We start from the raw sequence: 6258 nt of genomic DNA, 5'->3' as shown, positions 1-6258 counted from the left end.
TTGAAGACGTGCGTATCACAAAATACAAGTGGCCATTAAAAATTAAAATGTTCACCAAATACAAGATCATCTGATTCCCAGAAAAGGCTAATGTAACATTAAGGCTACAACTGTCAAAAAGGAAGCCAAGATACACTCAAGTCAAGCTTTTGCTCAAAAGTTAATTGGCTCATCTTTGAAACTTTATCATGTTTATTATGTAAGTAAGACACATTCAGAGCTTAGACTATGGAAAGTGCTTATTGGTAAGTTAACATTCTGATCATTTATTTTGTAAATGTTAGTATGAGTTATATAAATCATTTTCTACTATATTCAGATTTTCAAGTTCTGTTAAATCTAAGGCCACATTACTGGCAAGTTGGGAATATCTCTAGACATATGAAAAATATGAGTCCTACACAAAAGCTTATACATTCTCTATTAATCAGGTTCTAAATTCTAAAACTTTCTAAGGTTTTGGAACAAACCAATGGCATTCCAAATTGACAGGAAGGTTGCATGTGCCACACATGATCCTATAGGAAGAGAAATCCAGATTTTAAATAGAGGAGATTGTGCACAAAAATAAAGTATGTATTCAAGTCTGAAAGGGGATTTCAGGGAAGAAGGGATTCTCAGAACATGTGGTAAGTGGCAAGGGCTCTCTAAAGGAGACTATATTGTGGAAAAAAGAGCTTCACAGGTAGAGAGCTAAAATGGCATCTCTGGAAACCTTACGATGAAACAGATGCTGACTACTTTTTCCTAAAATTTAAAATGCATCTTATCCTCCAAACAAATACCACCTCCCTGCCTTGCAGCTTACCTGGACATGGTGACGTGTTGGAATCATTTTTCTAATTCATTGGCTCTTAAACTTGATGATCACCAGAAGCACCTGGGGGCCTTGTTGAAACCCAGATGGCCAGGCCCCACCACAGAGTTTCCAGTTCAGCAGGTCTGCAGCAGCACCAGAGAATTTGAATTTCTACCCAGTTCCCAGGTGCTGCTGATGCTGCTGGTCCAGGGACCTCACTTTGAGAACCACAGCCTGATTTATACCCTATATATGATTACAAAACCCATTATTTCATCATTTGGCTGCTTCTTTTCCTTTATCACATCAGCACCTTAGCTTTGAATATCCTCACATAGCAAAGAGAATTCTTCGAGAGTTTCACAGCTGGTCTTCATTTCCGGCTCAATTCTCCTTCTTCCTCTCAATACCACATTCACTTGTCAGGTAATTTTTCCTTAAACATGAGTTCATCATAGATCTTCCTTGCTCAAAAACTCATGGCTAGGGGCCAGCCCCGTGGCGTACCAATTAAGTGCTCACGCTCTGCTGCTGGTAGCCCATGTTCGGATCCCAGGCGTGCACCGATTCACCGCTTGTCAGGCCATGCTGTGGCGGCGTCCCATATAAAATGGAGGAAGATAGGCACAGATGTTAGCCCAGGTCCAGTCTTCCTCAGCAAAAAGAGGAGGATTGGCAATAGATGTTAGTTCAGGTCTGATCTTCCTCACCAAAAAAAAAAAAAAATCATAGCTCTTATGCTGAACACAAGACATTTTAAATTCTCTACTTTGTTCATAAGGTCTGTAATAGCCTTACTTTAATAGCAAAATATGGACACCCTGTTCCCTACACTACCTACTATAAAGGAGTATGTGAGGATTACATAAGATACAGACAGTTCTAATTATGCACAGTATGACATTCTATAAAGTCACTGTGAACACTGAATCAGTGAATATGACCCACTGTTCCTATGGGAAATGCAGTGTTAGGTTCCTGCAAGCCTTAGTCACATTTTCTTCAACTGATCAATACATAACCTTGTTCTCTGTGTTTCTCTTTAAAGTCACCTTATTTAATATATATTGTTGATATATTAACATTGAACTCACACCAACAGCACTGTAACTCGTGTCTGAAAGAAACTTGTAGAACACGCATACTTTCTTTGTAAAGGCACGTCACAGCCTCTTGCCCTGAGGAACACCAGGCAGCATTGCAGCACTACACATGGGGGACATATTAAACAGCAGAGTCACCAACACAAGGCACAAAAAGATGAGAAATGGGTCACTAAATAGGCTGCAAGAAGGACACTTGTTTACAGTATAGGCTGAAACAAGAGGGCAGAGCGTCGCCTGGTTCCCCCTCAGTTGGGAACATGCACGTCGAGTGAATCAAATTTCTCATCACTTTGTGCTTATCTTCAAATGGACATGAAAGCCCCGAGAGTGTTGATTTGGGGGCTGCCAGTACATTTTAGCTAGTGGGCAAGTGTGCAACCACGGACTCCACAAATAATGAGGATCAACTATATTATGAAAGCATCTTTTCAAAACCAGAGAATTGCTCAGAAATAAGAGCAATAATGATAACATAACAGCTAACATTTTAGTGCCTACTATGTGCCAGGAGCTCTTTTAAGCACTTTACATTAGTTAATGTATTTAAATCTCACTAAAACCCTATGAGACATGAGTTCTCAGTAGCCCCATTTATAGATGTGGAAACTAAGGCTCAGAGAGTAAATAATTTGCACAGATTCCCCAGTTAAAAGTGGAATAACTGGGATTGGTGACCAGACAAACTGGTCCAAAGACCAGAGCTTCAACTACTAATGGTAGGAATGTCAGCAAATTTTCTACCACTCCCCGAAAAGCCCCTTCTGCTCCAGTCAGTGTGGTCTCCCACATTCTTATTCACTCATCAAACATTTTCTGAGTGCACCAGAGGTGTCAAGTACTGTGTTTAGATACTGGAGGGACAAATAGAATGTCGATGCAAATAATCCATAACCAATCTATAAATCAAAATTGGGTTGAGTTTATTATGAATCAACCTTTGAGGACCATATAGCCCGGGAGAGTCCTTTCATGAAGAAATGGAGCACACCAACGAAGTGAGGTGTACAGGGTCAGCCCCATGACTTAGCGGTTAAGTGCACATGCTCCACTGCTGGTGGCTCAGGTTTGGATCCTGGGCACGCACCGATGCACCGCTTCTCTGGCCATGCTGAGGCCACGTCCCACATGCAGCAACTGGAAGGATGTGCAGCTATGACATGCAACTACCTACTGTGGCTTTGGGGGAAAAATAAATAAATAAATAAAATTATTAAAAAAAAAGAAGTGGGGTGTACAGAGTGGTTATATACCATCAAAGAGCGTGTACCACATGTGATTGCAATGTCCTTTTTACAATAGCCACGACAGTGACCTGTCGGCACGTCAATTGTTGGACACGGTGGGTATCAGCTCTGCTGTTTCCATGGGCATGGCTGTTGTCGTGAGTTGGGTGGTCACAGGATGGGCACAGCAATCAAATCCTAGCTTAGGGAGAAATGCTTATCCTCAAGGAAATGCCAATGTGGAGGAAGCTGCATTTACATCTTAAGGGTATTGTTCTTGTCTTTGGGACATGCTAATTGCTTAAAATGGATGATATATAATGGATGATATATATATATATCATGATATATAATATATAATGGATGAACAGAGGCTACAGGCCCATTTTGGAAAAAAAAAATCTAGGTCAAGCCCAACTAGTTTTACTTCAAATGGTTTCCTCATGTGCTCCAATATATCCTATTGCTTACCATTTATTTATCATTTTCCCCTTTTTGATGTATAATCTTTTGATAGAAAGCATTGATGATCAAAATATGGTCCCTCAGAGTCAGGGTAGTTGCTGCATGCCCTGGGTCTATCACGTCCCTCGGTGCCAGGCTTTTATCTCATCTATTTGCCCAGTTGTTCACTTTGGGTGGAATTAGTCGGATATTGTGGACAAGCAAAGAGGTATATATATATAAACGGAGGAAGCACTTCATGGATTTTGGATTAATTTTATGTTGTGGCACAAACATTGTATATGTGCTTTTTTTTTAAATATATATAGCCCCTTATGCTACATTGTGCACAATTATAAAACAAATACAGTAACAATGATAATAATTAAACATTTTTTTAAAGATTAGTTTAAAATGAGTTTTTAGGCATAGTCCTTATCAGAAAAGGAAATTTGTCCAGGGTTATAAGATTGATCAGCCATCTCAAGTCACCGAGCCACCATTACTCTAGTTTGCATGCCAGCCTTACAACACTAGGTAAAGAAAACAACAGTTTGAATATAATGATTAGTACAAGAATTCCAGAAAGTAATAGAAATAAGAATTGCAATCCAGATCGAAAAAGGGAACCAATACCAGCAGGGAGCCAACCAAACAAATCAAGGCTGGGTGTAGGATCACTTAAGGCATTCACCTGTTTTTCCATGTGCTTTAGTAGAGGTGACACATTGGAAGACTCGTCAGGTATAAACACACAGCATTCAGTTTGATCGCACATGTACCACCTTGGGTTGCTGTAAGAATATCTCAGGTCATTCTATTTTGAAGGACAGCTTTTCTCATTAAAGATATTTCAGTATTTAAAAAAGCTATTCTTTCCTGACTATCGTTAAGGGCTTGTTGAGTAAATTTTGTCAGAGACTCTATATGTGATATGACATCTTCCAGCCCCAAGGAAGGAGCAAATATAGCTACTAGGTGGTCATACAAGTATAACACTGAATGAGCCCATCTGGCCTTAAGGAGAGGCAGATTGGCCACAGATGTTAGCTCTGGACGAATCTTTCCCTGTATGCAAGAGAAGCCCAGAGTGCAGCGCCCTAACGATCCTGGTGACAGCCAAGGCCAGAGGTTTGTTCGACATAACCAGTGAGTTCCATTAGGACCCATCCAATAGACACCTGGTCTTCGAGACCAGTCTGTCCCAAACCAATCACTTTTTTACGTATAATAGTATTCTGACATGACTCGGTGGGTGTCCAGCCCATCTTTAGAGTGTAATTTGGTAGATTTTGTTTGGAATGATTTCTCTGTTCCCAACATAAAGGTGCTGGTATGTTGAAAGATCCATGACTAGGAGTAAGCCAAACATATCTATCCCAAATTTGTGTGAAACCTTCCATGGTTTTTACTGTAATGTCTGGTTTCTTTTGTTTATCTGCAATTTGTTGAGATAATTGGATGGTTTGAGTAATAGAAAAGAATAACCGTGTCCTGTATTACTAATAGTATGGGCTATTGACCATGTTTCAGGATCATAATTAGTAATATCAGACGAAATGTGAACATTAGAACTAGATCTTTGTATCACAATAAATTGGTTTAGAGCTTTCCAATCTGTGCCTCGAAAGGGAAAGACCCACCAAGGGTCTTAGAAAGTGGAAGTTGGCCACATAGCCAACAAGTAGACTGATTTTTATGTGTAGCAAAGGAATGTGCCCATTGCAGAAAAACATTGCCATCAGAGGTCCATTCAGATGTAGATTGGAAAAACAAACATAGCATTAGGGAAACCTTAAATGGCATTTATTTTTTGTAATCAACAAATGGTTTTGTAATTAGGTTCTAATCTATCTTATAAAGTTGAAGGGTAAAGCATTGGTGTAGGAAAATTGTAAGACAATCTAGAAATTGATTATTTTAGCAATTACATAAAGCTTAAACACTACAAAGGTTTAAATGAGGAGCTATAAGGTTAGGAATACAGGCCTGGTCCAGAGTCTCAGGACAGCTGCCTACAACAGATGTCGTCTTCTTCTCATCCTGATTTGGAGATATTCGTCTTGGTCTGTCGAAGTTGGGTATCAGAGATTGGAGTTGAAGTCCATTCAGGTGGAGAAGGCTTTTTTAAATGAGAAATGTGAATTCATGAGTTTACGCCTTTTAATTTTGCAGCACACGGATTGGTTAAAAGCACCTGATATGGTCCTTTCCAATGGGGCTGCAAAGAGTCCTTTATCAGGTGTCTTTTCCAATAAACAAAATCTCCAGGTTGTAATCCATGATCCTTAAGGTCTTCGTCTCCTGGGAGCTTACTGTGAAAAGAATTAGCTACCAATTTCTCATTTCTCTTAAGAGCCTCAATGAGACCTTGACAGTAATATAAACTATCTCCTTTAAGTAAGGTTGGTTCCTACATTTCTTCATCTAATTGCATTGGTCGTCCAGTTATTATTTCGAAAGGAGACAGTCGATGATTACCAAAGGATGTAGATCTAAGACTGAGGAGCACTAGTGGAAGAGCTTTTGGCCATGAGAGATTAAATGCTTCTGAAAGCTTTGCCAACTGAATTTTGATCGAGCTATTAGTTCTTTCCACCGATCCTGAGGATTAGGGATGGTAAGCGCAGTGGAAATTCTGCATTATTGGCCAAATATTACAAATAGATTTAATTATTTGTCCGGT

This window comes from Diceros bicornis (assembly GCF_020826845.1).
Source record: "Diceros bicornis minor isolate mBicDic1 chromosome 13 unlocalized genomic scaffold, mDicBic1.mat.cur SUPER_13_unloc_1, whole genome shotgun sequence".
NCBI classification, from domain to species: Eukaryota; Metazoa; Chordata; class Mammalia; order Perissodactyla; family Rhinocerotidae; genus Diceros; species Diceros bicornis.
The sequence above is the reverse complement of the archived record's forward strand: the minus strand, read 5'-3'. Positions refer to the sequence as shown.